The sequence below is a fragment of the Mustela nivalis genome, assembly GCF_964662115.1.
Source record: "Mustela nivalis genome assembly, chromosome: 7".
Classification (NCBI taxonomy): domain Eukaryota; kingdom Metazoa; phylum Chordata; class Mammalia; order Carnivora; family Mustelidae; genus Mustela; species Mustela nivalis.
In genome coordinates this window covers 134,112,610-134,129,239 of record NC_139026.1, presented here as the reverse complement: position 1 = coordinate 134,129,239, position 16,630 = coordinate 134,112,610, and positions in this window count along the sequence as shown.

The following is a 16,630-nucleotide window of genomic DNA, read 5'->3' as shown; positions in this document are numbered from 1 at the left end:
TTTGCTTTCAGGAGCTTTTGTTCCCTGAGCGCTTTCCGTAGAGTTCCGGAGGACGGGGGAATACAAATGGCGGCCTCCTGGTCTCCGGCCCGGAGGAGCCGAGAGCTCCGGGCCCCACTCCTCAGTGGACCCTCAGAGAACAGCGCCCAGTTACTCGCGTCTGCCTGACCTCCGGCCGCGCTCCGAGCTCACCGAGCCTGCGACCGGTTCAAGGTCACCCCGAGCTGCGAGCTTACTGTTGGCTCTGTCTCTGTAGCTGGCTTTCCCGTTCCAATACCTGCAAGCTCTGCGACACTCAGACACCCCCGATCCTTCTGTGACCCTGCGGGACCTGAGGCCACGCTGACCCCACGTGGGCTTCGCCCCAGTTTAGCCTCTGGAGCGATGTCCCTCAGTGGAACAGACTTTTAAAAGTCCTGATTTTGTGCGCAGTTGCTCCGCCGCTTGTCGGGAGCCGGCCCCTCCCCCCGCGGTCTATCTTCCCGTCGCTTTGGATTCACTTCTCCGCGGGTCCTACCTTTCAGAAAGTGGTTGTTTTTCTGTTTCCAGAATTGCTATTCTTCTTCTCTTCGATCCGATGGATTTTCAGGTGTTTGCAATCTTTAGATAAGCTATCTAGCTGATCTCCGGCTAGCTGAAGTAGTCTCAGCCTGCTACTTCTCCGCCATCTTGACTCCTCCCCCTCCAGTTAATTTTCTTTTTATTGTGCGTCAAGAGCTTGGCCCAAACAAGGTACACCTCTTTGTAAGGGGTTAAGTCTAGGTATTTTCTGAGCCTTGCTCCCTCACCCAGGTTGAATACAATTTAGGTATCTCTTTTACCCCTGGAGTCATCTCTGTGACAAAAGTAATTGGAAGAATTTAGGAATATTGATCAGGAATTAAATTTAAATCATCAAATTGAGAGCACACCCAAGGTATCAAGATATTTAGCTCTGCTCATAATCCGGTGGGCTAGTCACTAGTTTTCTCATCTGTAAAATGAGGATTGAACTTGGTAGGGTGGGGCGGTGGTAGGGGGTGGTCCATAAGGACCCTGGTGCTCCTTGGTTCCCTGTGTCTGTAGTAGAGAGCATCACATTTAACACTGAACCCCAGAGGAATAGATCAAATTCTTTAGTACATCAAACCACCAAAGTGAACAAAAATAAATTGGTTAGCAGTCTCTGGGCAGTTTTGTTGTTGCTGACTTGTTAGGAAGTCATTGCACCTTTAGGTGCCTGGAAGCCTTCCTAAGGAAGGCAGACTGGTTGTAGGTAATAATTTGATTGACTATTTGGTGTCATGTAAAGCTAAAATATTTGGGAAAGTATTCTTGGCAAGAACATCACACACACACACACACACACACACACACAAAGAAAACTATAGTTGCTAAGACAGTCTATAATTATAATTATGTTTGAAAGACAGTTTCCACTGTAACCCTATGTTTCTACTCAGTTGGGGTGAGAGGGTTGATAAATGATAGCCTTCATACTAAGTGAAAGTAGTTAGCAGGAGTCTAGTTTGGTGGACCCACTGCATCAGATGATTATTATTTAGTAAAGTCTACTTCACTGCAAAATGGAAATTTGGACATGAAGAGCTGGTGACAGTGTGAGGAGCCTTCTCTGAAGGAGAACATATTCTTGTCATAGTTCTAACCTTTCGGCTCTGATATTATAAATAGTAGCCCCACGGTAAGGGGGTAACTCTCTAGGATGAATGTTTTTGTCTTGTTTCAGTTAGATTATATATATATATGAATATACAAATATAAATATAAATATGATACAGTCTTTGAGTTTCGGCATAAAATAACCATTTCATCTATAAATTAACTATTTCCTTAGTGTAAAAAGAAAATCTTTAATGGAGTTGTCCCCAGATATTTCTGATTGTCTCAGGCTATTTAAGTACATATCATGCTTCTAGTATGCTGTCAAAATGGAGGCTTAAAGGAGCAAGATTTATTATCCCAAGTATTATTACCTAATTTCTTTGAATATCTCAGGGCTGGCTAAGGTGTTTAATAAAGTGGTTTGTAGATAACTTATGGACAGAACTCCTCAAGCAGCTTTCTTTTTATTAAAAAAAAATCACTGATCTGCCTTTGGCTCAGGTCATGATCTCAGGGTCCTGGGACTGAGTCCTTAGTCGGGCTCTCTGCTCGGGGGGAGCCTGCTCCCCCCCCCCCCCGCCTGCCTATCTGCCTACTTGTGATTTCTTTCTATAAATAAAATCTTAAAAATATCACTGGGTGTTATATGCAACTAATCAATTGTTGAACACTACATCAATAACTAATGATGTACAATGTCCTGTCTAATTGAACATAATAATAAGTTAAAAAATTAAAAAATTAAAATTAAAGAAATTTTTAAAAAGCCAGTGATTTTGGGGGGATGAGACTTTTGTCAGGAAAATACCTAGCAAGATCTCTTATTACTTTTACTCCCTCCCCTAACAGGCCTATTCCAAACTACAAACATTTGTTTAGCTGTTAGGTCACTTAGTTACTGATTTTTTGGTAGTGTTGGTTAGTAGTTATATTGAAGTGTTACTTTACATCTCTAGGCAATAGATAAAAATCTTTTAGTCTCTTTTCTGAAATTGTATGAATTTATTTGGCCAGAATTGTCTGAAATGTTAGTGGTCAAATTTCCAGCCATGTAGTTATACACATTTTGTGACTATGGATAGAAAAAGGGAGAGGAGGGAATGCTAGTATATTATGGTTATTAAATTAGTATTCCTAATTGATCGTACAAACTCCCTTCTAAGTTGTTTGCTTTTGGCACCCACCAGTGGCTTGCTTTTTCCTTTTCTTATTCTATAAATGAGTCATTAATTTATGAAATAAATGAACAGAAACTGTATCTCATCAGATTGGTCATCCTCTGAAGAAAAGCCCAAGTGAAACACACACACACACACATGCACAGACCCCTGACAATCACAGGTATATAAGTAAGTACATAAAAAAGCTATGATCCCATTATTCATCTCCTCTAAAGCCCATGAGGAGTTGCAAAGTTAGCATTTTCTGTTTACTGATGAATTCCATGGATAGTTTTTAGTAATCACAGGCTGTGTGGCATGTGCTTTGAGCTGTGGTTGTATGTGGAATTTAAAGCCACACAGTTTTTGTATCCAAGTCTAGAACTTTTGGCTTTCAGAAGCACGTATTAGATTAATTTTGATGCTCTAAAGCCTTAAGTCATAGAAGGTTTTTGTATGTGCAAAAAGGGGAAGAGCCTAAAACTTCATGTTGGTGCAAAGATAGAGAGTTCAGGACACTTAGGATTTCTTTAAGCTTAAAGTTTCCAAAATAAGAAGTCATATTAGTAACACTGCTGTTTTAAACTCAACAACACACTGCCTGAAATGAAGACTGGCGAGCATTCATGTATGACATTGCTGTTGCTGTCACTGTTGCAGGAGAAAATGGAATCCCATCGAGGATGCACTGGTCCTGCCGCTGGAGTCTGCAAAGGGACAAGAGAAATTTCTGGAGATGCTAAAGAGCCAGCACACCATTATCGCCGATTTGCAGCGAAACTCACAAAACAGCAACAAATATTGCTTCATCAGCGATGAGCTATTCTAGACCAGTAGAAGAAAATGCGTGAGCAAATGAATCTGATGAAAGTTCAGTACGTCGTATGAAGCAAAAGTCTTTCCATAGCTTGCAGGAGGCTAGCCAGCATCATTTCACAACTCACCTTCAGGGGCAACAGAACCATGTCAGAAATCATCTCCAGAAGTCATACCCTCTGCAGCAGGTTGAAGCTGATGTAAAAGTGATTAATGTTGGGGAAAGTTCCCTAGACTGTGACCTTTGTGAAAGGGATGAATTTTGCAATTTTTAAGAGACCATCATATTGTGGAAAATGAACTTTTGCTCTGCTAGGTTTTCTCCAATTGTCTGAATGTTCCACAAGCATGGATCAGATGTGTCAGGTGGAATATTATCTATTTTTATATATTTATATATAAGATGTATATACATAAATATATAGTTTTATCTATTATTAGGGATTTCAAAATACCACTGTAAGGCAGTCAGCTGCCTTCTCTAAAGTTGTTGAAATAATTATGACTTTTTAGTTTAATCTTACTTGGTTAAATGTAGATATGGTAATGTAAAATATTTCAAATTAATTTTTAAATGATATATGGTGAGCAATTTGAAAAGCTTTATTTGCCAAAAATGTACTGTAAAAATAGTGTAATCTAAATAACCTCTTTTTTTTAACCTCTTAAGTGCAGATTTTCAAACAGAATATATTTAGATTTAGCTTGTATTTCTAGCTCCAAATTTATTTATCTTTCCATGATTTAGTGAGAAAGGTATATATTTTCCACAGAATAAGATGGCCAAATGAACATTTTAGTGTCCTTATATAATCTCTATTTTTGTAACTCATAATGTGATTATCATGCTTTTCAGGTCAGAGATGAATGCATTGAATCTCCAAATATATGTGATGAATGGGAAAAAATATCTGAATACTCCAGGTAATCTATTTATGAAGTATCTAGTTTTTTTCTTTTTTAAGATTTTATTTATTTATTTGACAGAGAGAGTTCACAGTAGGCAGAGAGGCAGGCAGAGAGAGAGAGAGAAGTAGGCTCCCTGCTGAGCAGAGATCCCGATGCAGGACTCGATCCCAGGATCCTGAGATCATGACCTGAGCCGAAGGCAGCAGCTTAACCCACTGAGCCACCCAGGCGCCCAGTATCTAGTTTTTATAACAATGCAAGAAAGGGTAATAACACACCCAGATTTGATTATTTGAGGCTTTTTCAAACACATACATGCTCTTAACACACAGGCTATGAATTGCATGTAGATTTGTAAATTTCTGGACTTTCTGGGGGAAAATTCTAGTTCTAAATCATCTTCTTTTTACTTCTCAATATATATATATATATTAAATTCCTCATCCTCTGCCTGTGAATCTGATGAAGTCTTAGAACATAGAAAAGGTTCAATGATGTAGAGTTAGGAGCGGACTGACAAGAAAGAATTCTTGAGACGTCTTTGGTGCAAAATGGTGGTTTATTAAAGCATGGGGACAGGACAGGACCCGTGGGCAGAAAGAGCTGCTGGGGTAGGGATTGTGAGGAGTGGTCCATCATATGCTTGCAAATTGGGAAGGGGTTAGGGATAGCATAAGTCTCTAACGAATTTTGGAAGCAAGGTTTCCGGGACCTTGAGGGGGTTGACTATTGGGAAAAAGGTTATTCATTACTAGTAATAAAACCTTTTCGTGAGATGTATATCAGTGGGCTGTATGCTTGGGAATGATTGGCAACACAATTTTGGAGGGTTTAGAGATAAAGTTTCCAGAGGAATTAGTAAAGTTGTCTTATAGGATCCTGGTTGGGGATAGGGGCCCGGTCATGCTAGGATTGTCCTTTGCCCTTAGCAAAGCCTTAAGGTGGGGGTAGTTGAGTCCCCAGAGGAATGTCACTCTGCCTATTTTAAGGGCTTGTCAGTGGGTAAGGAAATCTAATAATTTTTCTTCTGCCTCTGTTTCCCATATCAAATCCTCAAGAAACGCAATGATATTTTATTTGTGAGCAAGGAAGTATGTAATTTAAAATGTAAAAAGTAAAACAATGCATTTGAAAGCCAGAAAGACTTGACTTAGATTATTTGGATTTCCTAGATGCTTCCTTGAATTTGGGTAACTGATCCAGCTCAGAAAAAGTTAGGACTAATTCTCTGATGAAGGAGGGACTCCCTAATGGCTGATGGGAGGAATTCATTATCAAGATTAGATCATATTTTATTTTCTCTCTGGGCAGAATCCATTTCTCAGTGATAGAAAAGAAGAAAATGAAGAGTGTGGTCCCAGAGCAACTTCCTTTGTGGGATGAGCTCACTGAGCTGATGGAAGAGAACAGGAGAGCTCCTACTTTTCCCTCTTATTCATAGCTGTGAGCAAGGGACTACTTTTCATCATTTCTTCCCTTCATTAGTTGCTAGGAAGAAGAGGGGTGATTCGGGGTAGAAAACATGTGAGGGAGGAGTGTATTTTGATCATAGATGAAGGCTGATAGAAGGATGATAGAAGACTTGATTACCATCTTTATGAGAATTTTTAAAGAGATATGTATGAGAAAAGTTGTTGATTAAAGATAGAAGCCTGAAAATATGAGTGTAGACTGATTGATGACTTGGGTTTCTATGGTACTTTTCCCACTTATTAGCAAAGGACCTGGGTGTTACCTGATCGTGCAGGTTCCTTCTTAGGAATAGACAGCTATTTTCATTTTAGCCTATGGCCTGATATGGTTAGGTTGTCCAGCGGGGCATATCTGTAGTTTTGGAAGTCGTGCCTGAACTTGGAAGTATATTTAGTTTGAGTTATGATACATTTAGGAGTCATTGAACTTTATGATTTGGTTAGCTCACAAACAAATTTTTGCATAAAGAAGATTGGTTTTCTGGTTAAAAAATTTTGTTTCTGATTTTGCTTTTGTGTTTTTTTGTTTCCCCTCCCCTTGAGCTAGTCATCTTTTGGATAGTTAATAGCTTCAGAATCTGGATTAAAAATAACAATAACAACAGGGGCGCCTGGGTGGCTCAGTGGGTTAAGGCCTCTGCCTTCGGCTCAGGTCATGATTCCAGGGTGATTCCAGGGTTCTGGGATCGAGCCCCGCATCAGGCTCTCTGCTCCTCAGGGAGCCTGCTTCCTCTTTCTCTGCCTGCTTCTCTGTCTACTTGTGATCTCTGTCTGTCAAATAAATAAAATCTTTAATAAAAAAAAATAATAACAATAACAACAAAAGAATGAAAAAAGCGTGAAACTAGCTTAAGGGACTTCTAGAATACCAATCCAAGACAGACGAATAAGAAAGGACAGAAAGTGTATTCAAAGAAATAATGACTAAAAAATTCTGTAACCTGGGGAAAGAAACAGCTATCAGATGCAGGAACCACAGAGTACCAAATAAGATGAATCTGTGGAGACCCATACTGTGCTATGCCATGGAAAACAGTATGGAGTTTCCTCAAATAACTAAAAATAGAATTACCGTACGATCCAGCAATTCCACTTCTGGATATATATCTAAGGCAACCAAAATTACTATCTCAAAGAAGTATCTGTACTCCCATGTTCATTGCAGCATTATCCACAATAGTCAAAGTATGGAAACAATTAAGTGCCCACTGACAGATTAGTGGTTAAAGAAAATGTGATACACGCACACACACACACAAATATTATTTAACCTCAAAAAAGGAGGGAAATTTTGCATTCTATGACAATATGGATGACTTCAATGTGCATGATGCTAAGGAAAGTAAGCCACACATAGAAAGAAAAATACTGCACGTTATCCCTTATATTTGGAATTTTGAAACATCTGTCTCATGCAAACAGAGAATAGAAAGATAGTTGTCAGAAGCTAGGTGAGAGCATGGGAAAAATAAAAGAGGCTGATATAGGGGTACACAATTTCAAATAAAAGATGAGTAAGATATGAGGCTCACTTCAGACCTAAGGCACATACAGATTGAAAATGAAGGGATAGAAAAAGACATTCTGTGAATATTAGAAGTGAAAAAAAAAATCCAAGGTAGCAATACTTACATAAGACAAAATAGAGTTAAAAATAATAGACAAAATAGAGTTTAAAACAAAGACGGTGATAGAAGACAAGAAGGGTATTACCTAAGATAAAGGAATCAATCTAACAAGAGGAAATAATAATTATAAATATCACTGCACCCAACTTAGGAGCACCTAAATACAAAAAGCAAATATTAACAGACATAAAAGGAGAAATTGACAATAAAATAGAGGACTTTAACACCCCACTTACATAAATGGATAGATCATTTAGACAGATAATCAATAAAGAAGCAGTATCTTTGAGTGACACTTTATACCTGATGGACATAACAGATATATACAGAATATTCCATTTAAAACAAACAAAAGCAAGAGAAGGGGCACCTCACTTGGTTAGTGACTGCCTTCAGCTCAGGTCATGATCTCAGAGTCCTGGGATCCAGTCCTGTGTTGGGCTCCCTGCTCAGTGGGGAGTTTCTCCCTCTGACCTTCCCCCTCTCATGCTCTCTCTCTCTCCCTCTCATTCTTTCTCTCTCAAATAAATAAAGAAAATCTTTAAAAACCACCACCACCACCACCACAACAACAGCAAAAAGACAAGAGAATACACTTTCTTTTCAAGTGCACCAGGAACATTCTCCAAGATATATCAGATGTTAGGCCACAAAACAAGTCTCAAATTTAAGATTGAAATCACTTTGTGCATCTTTTCTGACCACAATGGTATAAAACTAGGAGTCAACTCCAAGGGTGGGGGGAATCACTGGAAAAAACAGAAACACATGGAGGCTAAACAACATGCTACTAAACAACCAATGGGTCAACAAAGAATCAAAGAAGAAATAAAAAAGATCCTTGGAGACAAATGAAAATGAAAAAAACACAAGAGTTCCAAAATCTTTGGGACACAACAAAAGCAGTTTTAAGAGGGAAATTTATTGTAATACAGACCAACCTCGAACAACAAGAAAAAGCTTAGCTAAAAATCTAATATTACACCTAAAGGAACTAGAAAAAGAAGAAAAAACAAAGCTGAAGGTGAGTACAAAGAAGGGAATAACAAAGATCAGAGCAGAGATAACTGACATAGAGACTAGAGAGAGAGAGTGAGAGAGAGAGAGAATAGATAGGTGAAACCAAGAGCTTGTTCTTTGAAAAGATAAAATTGATAAAAATTTAGCTAAAGTCATCAAGACACAGAGAGAAAGGGCCCAAATAAATAAAATCAGAAATGAAAGAAGTAACAACCGATACCACAAAAACACAAAAGATTGTAATACTACAAAAAAGTATATGGACAACCTAAATTGGATAAATTGGACAACCTAAAGTGGATAAATTTCTAGAAATGTATAATCTTCCAAAACTGAAGGAAGAGATAGAATATCTGAAAAGATCAAAAATAGTAGTGAAATTGAATTCGTGATCAAAAAGCTACCAAAAAAACCAAAAGTGTAGGACTAGATGAATTCATAAGTGAATTCTGCCAAACATATAAAGACCTCTTCTCTCACTATTCCAAAATACAGAAGAAGAAGGAAATCTTCCAAACAAAGCTGACATTACTAAGATTTATTCCAGGGATGCAAGGGTGGTTCACTATTTGCAAACCAATCAATGTGATATACTGCATTAACAAAATGAAAAGTAAAAGCCATATGATCATCTCAATAGATGCAGAAAAAATCATTTGAAAAGTTCAACATTTGTTTATGATAAAAGTTTTCAACAAAGTGAGCTTAGAGGAAATAGGCCCCATAATATAAAGGCCATATATGAAAAGCCCACAGCATAGATCATACTTAAGGGTGAAAAGCTGAAGGCTTTTTTTCTAAGTTAAAGAACAAGACAAGGAAGTCCATTCTCACCACTTTTATTCAACATAGTATCGGAAGTCCTGGCCATAGCAATCAGACAAGAAAAAGAAATAAGAGATATACATATCACCTTGGTAAGAAAGGTGTTAAACTGTCACTATTTATAGATGATATGATATTATACATAGAACATCCTAAAGAATCCACCAAAAATCTATTAGAGCTAATAAATGAATTCAGTAAATTTGCAAGATACAAAATTAATACCCAGGAATTGGCTCCGTTTCTATACACTATTATGAAGTAGCAGAAAGAGAAGTTAAGAAAACAGTTCCATTTACGACTGCACCAAAAAGAATAAAAAGCTAAGAATAGACTTAACCAAGGAGGTGAAAATCTGTACTTCAAAAACTATAAAACATTGATGAAAGAAATTGAAGATGACACAAACAATGGAAAGATATTCTCTGGCTCATGGATTGGAAGAATTAACATTGTTAAAATGTTAAAGCAATCAACAGATTCAGTGCAATCCCTATCAAAATACCAACAGCATTTTTCATGGAACTAGAACAAATAATATTAAAACTCATACAGAACTACAAGGGACCCTGAATAGCCAAAGCAATTTTGAGAAAGAAAAACAAAGCTGGAGGTATCACAATCCCAGATTTCAAGATATACTACAAAGCTGTAATAATCAAAACAGGATGATACTGGCACAAAAATAGACATATTGGTAATGGAACAGAATAGATAGCCCAGAAATAAACCGATACTTATATGGTCAATTAGTATATGACAAATAAGGCAAGACTATATAATTGGGAAAAGACAATCTTTTGTACTAAGAAAACCAAACAGCTACATACAAAAGTATAAAACTGGACCACTTTCTTACATCGAATAGAAAAATAAAATCAAAATGGATTAAAGACCTAAATGTGAGACTTGAAACCATAAAACTCCTAGAGGAAAATATATACAGTAACATTTGACATCAGCTATAGCAACATTTTTCTAGGTAGTTCCCCTCAGGCAAGTGGAACAAAAACAAAAATTAAATCTTGGAACTACACCAAGATAAAACGTTTTTGCACAGTGAAGGAAACTATCAGCCAAAAAAAAAAAAAAAAAAAAGGCAACCTACTGAAGGGAAGAAGATATTTGCAAATGATATTTCTTATAAAGGGTTACTATCTAAAATAATCAAATAATCAAATTAAAATTGAACAGAGGACCTGAATACACATTTTCCCAAAGAAAACACATAGGTAGTCAACAGACAGATGAAAAGATGCTCAAATCACTTATTATTGGGAAATTGCAAATAAAAACCACAATGAGAGATATCAGCTACATCTGTGGAATGGCTGTGGAATGGCTAGAATCAAAAAGACATGATTGGTGAGAATGTGGAATAAAAAGAATTCTCATGTACTGTTGGTGGACATGTAAGCTGGGGCAGCCACTGTGGAAAACCATATGGCAGTTCCTCAGAAAGTTAAAAATAGAATCACCATATGATCCAGTAATTCCATTAATGGGTATTTACCCAAAGAAAACAAAAATAATAATTTGAAAAGACACAAGCACCACTATGTGTATTGCAGCCTTATGTACAATAGCCAAGATACAGAAGAAACCCAATTATCCATCAATAGATGAATGGATAAAGAAGATATGTGTGTGTGTGTGTGTGTGTGTAATATTACTCAAATATAAAAAAAGATGACATCTCGCCATTTGTGACAACATGTACCTAGGAGGTATTATGCCAAGTCAAATAAATCAGACTGAGAAAGACAAATACCATATGACTTCATTTATATGTGGAATCTGAAAACCAAAATAAAGGAATACATAAGCAAAAAGCAGAATCAGGCCTATAAATACAGAGAACAAATTAATAGTTGCCAGGGTGAGGCAGCTAGGAGAATGGGCAAAATGGGTGAAAGGGAGTGGAAGATATAGGCTCCCACTTATGGAATAGATAAGTCATAGAAGTACAAGGTACAGCATAGGGAATATAGTCAATGGTATTTATAATAGCATTGTATAGGGTTAGATGGTAGCTACCCACATGGTGAGCATAGCATGATGTACAAACGTCTTAAGTTACTATGTTGTACACCTGAAACTGATGTAACATTATGTGTGAACTATACTAAAAGAATCAGAGCTGAAGATCTAATATATAACATGGTCACTCTAGCTGATAATACTATGGTCTATAATTGGAATTTACTAGGAGAATAAAACTCAAATGTTCTCACTAGAAAAATAAATAAATCTGTGAAATGACAGATGTGTTAATTATCTCCATGGTGGGAATCCTTTAACAATGTATACATATGTCAAATCATTATGATGTATGCTTTAAATATATTACCATTTTGTCAACTATACCTCAATAAAGCTGGAAAAAAAGGAGAAATGACTGGTTCAGCTGTTTTTCTATTCTTTCTGTTACATACACATATGTAGTACCCGTATGTATGTATGTTACTATATGAAGGTGCTTGCATAGCTTTTAGTGTCTAACAGTAGAAATGTATCTTAAATTTAGAAAGAAGCTTTGCAGAAACTTTCTACACCTTTCTTTAAAGTGAGATAACAGTGAGAAGGGGGTTCAGTGAGGTGTCAGTTGAGCAGGTTTAAGAGAAGTATTTCTTTTTTTTTTAATTTTTAAAAGGTTTTATTTATTTGACAGACAGAGATCACAAGTAGGCAGAGAGGCAGGCAGAGAGAGAGGGGGGAAGCAGGCTCCTTGCTGAGCAGAGAGCCCGATGCGGGGCTCGATCCCAGGACCCCAAGATCATGACCTGAGCCGAAGACAGAGGCTTTAACCCACTGAGCCACCCAGGCACCCCAAGAGAAGTATTTCTAAGTCTGTAGCCAGGCCCAAGTAGAGCCATGTGCTTGAATTATGCCTCAAGAATACTTATTAATTTTGCAACCAGAGTAAAGACTTCCATGTGTTGATCTTTGCATGCCACTCAGCTTGTTTTGTTTTATGATAGAAGGTGGTGGCCACAATGCATAGACATCAGCAGTGATACACTACCAAATTAACTATTGTCTTATTTAAAAAAAATATATTTTTTAAGTAGACTCCATGCCCAATAGGGGGATTGAACTCATGACCCTGAGAGCAAGAGTTCCATGTTCTACCAGCCGAGCCAGCCGGGTGTCCCATCTCTTGTCCTATTTCTGAAATGAACTCTGACCCATGCAAAATCAGCCTACCCCATGATGGGAAGGCTGTATGGTTCACCCACGCTGATACCATCTTTTGTTTTCTACCAGTCTTAGTAGTCCACGGGTCCCACTGGTGTCTGGGAAGGGGTTTCCTTGATCTCTTACATCAGCAAGAATGATACCAATGTGGGACTGATGAACATAAGCAAATCCGGTGTAAGTTACCAAGATACATCATTCAATCTCTGGATTACCAAGGTCCAGGTTGGAGCTCTGATGAACTTTGAGTTTCTCTCCCCTTCTTGGTACCATTATGGTATTTTTGGAGATGGCTTTGGTGCCACTGTATGTAGCTTCATCTGGATCCCATCAGCAATTTCTACTCTCTTTTAGTCACTGTTTCCAAGATAGGATTGCTTATTGAAGCTGTAAGGAAAAAAACCCACTTAATTCCAATGAGAAGAAGATACAGCTGGTTTCTTCTGGACAGTTTTTTCAGAAGTGTTTTAGATTTCCTGCCAAAGGACATTGCTAACATTGCCATTACTCTAAAACTGTTCTACTCATGTAGTATAATTAAAATTACTTCAAGTCAGTTGGCTCATGAGGACATGCAACCAGTCTCACATGCTCAGCAAATTGGTGGTTAGATGACCAAAGGAAGTCTGTAGGCTACTCTAAGTCTGGGATCTTCTTTTGAGGTTCATGGCGACACTATGATCTCTGTTTCTCCAGAAGTTAACTTTTCTACAGAAGGATCAATCAGATGGCTCAGGAACGTGCCAGCAGCATATCTCTTTTATGGGTTGCCTCTTAACTTCCGTGGAGAATAGAGAAACTTGATTGACAATGTTTTGAAGAGCACTATCTAGTGTTTACATATGGTGTCATCAACATTTTAAAGAACTGTGTTTCTGAAATATATTTGAGTCATTGTGAGCTGATTGAGTTCCATAAAAAGACCCAGTCTATCTTTTTAAATATACACAGAATTCAGTCTTACTTATAATCTTATTTCTTGAGGGTTGGAATTAGAGTTGGGTTAAATATAAACTCAACTTTTAACTAGCTATTATAATAAATTCAGGACTTTCTTGCATTTATTTGGACAACAACATATGCTACTAAATGATTGCTATGGAAGTTTTGTAGATCTAACTTTAAGTTAAGTGAATGCATGTCTGATTTGGTTTAAACAAAGCTCATAAGAACACCTAAGACAAAGTGTACTTCTCACATGCCATAAAAACTATGGTTTTTAATGAATTAAAATCGGATTTAATGGTGATGCTCAAAATGTAAATGCTAAAACTATCATTTGCATTAATTATGCTGACTTGTATTGATTTTTAAAATCACATTTATTTATGTTCTTGCTCTCTCTCTCTTTTTCCCCTTTTAAGAGTATTTGGGGCTTTCTTTAAGCATACTTCAGTTACCTCCTTATTTTTAGAACACTAAAGAATTCTTACCTTTTTTTCACTTGCCTTTAACTCTGCTTTGTTTCCTTTGCATTTGTACTCCCTGCAAATTAGTTTTAAGCAGCCAATGTATAAAGATGGTTACAATTGTTATGTTTTTTTTCTTATTGACATTACTGTATAAATGGTACTTCTTCTTCCTTTTTTTTTTTTTTTTTTGAGAGAGAGAGTGAGTGAGTGAGTGTGAGTGGGGGGCAGAAGGAAAGGGAGAGAGAGAATCTTAAGCTCCAGGCTGCACCCTGGATACGGGGCTTGATCTTACCACCATGAGATCATGACCTGAGCCAAAATCAAGAGTTGGACGCTTAACTGGCTGAGGCACCCAAGCACCTCAGCACTGCTTCTTGTAAAAAATTATAAAAATCAAATTTGTCATAAGGAAGCTCTGTGGGGAAAATGCAATATCCAATTTAGCCATGTACAGTTTCAGACTGAATGGTGATGACTTTCCTACTGATATCTTCTGTAGTTTGGGAACATTCCTGCTGAATCTGACTTGTTTACTCTTGTGTTAATATTTGGGAGTTCAGTGAAGCACCTTTTTTCTAGCCATTAAGTCAGCTAATGAGCAGAGAAAGGCAAACTTCATGGGATAATCAAAGCTTTATGTGACATATTGAAATGTTCAGAATGAGAGCCAAGGTAAAAATTTTTTGTTTCAACCATAATAACCAATGTCTCAACACTATTCACTGACACTGGGCTGAATAACATAGACCTAAGAGGGAGGCTTGTGTCCTTGGTGTGGTTATAAAATAAAGCCTTGAGATGGAACTGAAGGGCTGGTGAGGAGTAAAAGTCTCTATCTGGGAGACTGGGATTCTTAAGCCTGCTGCAGATGATGTACTTGGCTCTATGTTTGGCTTATTTTCAGCCACATTAAGAGACAGTTGCATTTGATATTAACTAGCAGTGTAAGAGCACCCAATCCATGAATGTTAACATCACCCAGACTACAATTTTTTTAAAAAAAATATCAAAGATAGGAATATAGCATGTGTCTGATGTAGTCTACCCTCAAGGAATTTTCAGTCAAAAGATATGATAATCATCTTTATGTTGGTTATTTAAATCCTGATGTTTAAATATTTCTTACTGTTGTTAGTGCGATGTTTCCTGATCATATAACTAATCTTATAAAAGCTAGTTTTTTAACAAGTGGTTTCTGAATGAATATATTTACGTATTCCTAGCTTTTAGTACTGGGAGATGTCTATAAGGGGTATAAAGTATAATATATCATACACAAATTGTATGTTGAAATAGCAGGGATGCTGAGTTGCACATATTTTGCATTTAAGTGAGTTTAACTGCCATATATAAGAGTTAAAGATACTTAAGGAATGAATATTTTTTTTTCTGGGGTTTATAATTCTTTAAAGTACACTTTTGTGTGTCTTAGCTAGGGCTACTTTAATAAAATATCAGGGTGGCTTAAAAAGCAGAGATTTATTTTCTCACAGTTCTAGAGGCTGAAAGTCCAAGATCAAGGTCTTAGATGAATTGGTTTCTGGTGAGAGCTATTCTCCTAGTCTTCTAGCTATGTCCTTATGTAGACTTTTTTATTTTTATTTTTATTTTTTTGGCATGCACACAGGAGGAGTGATGTGGGTATAGGGTCATTGGATGGAGAGAGAATTCTCTGGTCTTTTTATTTGTAAGGACGTTAATCCTATTGGATCAGACCTTATGACCTCATTTAATCTTAATTACTTCTTTAAAGGCCTCATCTCCAAATATAGCTTCTCTAGGGGTTAGGGCTTCAACATATGAATTTGGGAGTGGTGAAACACAGACAATTAGTCCATAACAATGGGTAATCCACAGTTTCACATAGAGAAGTTAAATTACCCTTTACTTTATGAGAGCTGGATGGAATTTCCACATATAGTTGGGAGAATTAAATTATTAGATACTGTTGTAATTGATATTTGAATAATAGGCATAGACATACCACAGATTAATGCGAAGTTGCCTTCATTTTTTTTAGCCATTTACATTTAATAGAGCACTATCAGTGCCATTCTTTCATTGTGTGTAAGCTAATTAAAAACACTAACATGTCATTTATTCCCATTCCACTCCTAATAACCATTTGTGGAATAATTAGCATGTTCCAGACACTGGCTAAAATTTTTATATTTATTAATCTGTATGATAACTGTGTTAATAAGATGAATTTTACTCTCTTTATGGTGGTCTTGAGAAGTAAATGACTTGCCAAGTTCACAGGGCTTATTCTGGCAGAAGCCTTATTTGAATCTGTTTAACTATCTCAAAACTTGTACCTTTTTCTTGCATTACTGTTTCTTAAAAGAGAATGCTATATGTACAGGGATATAATGGAATCAAAGGCAGTACTACATTGGGATTCCCCAACTTTGGGATTCTGGATCGTTTAACCTTGTTCCTATTTACTGGAAGGATAGCTATAAGAATGCTCTATTTAAATAAGCCCAGGGGTGTCTGGATGGCACAGTCCATTGAACCTCCTACTCTTGGTTTGGACTCAGGTCATGATCTCAGGGCCATGAGATCCAGCCCTCGACTGGGCTTCT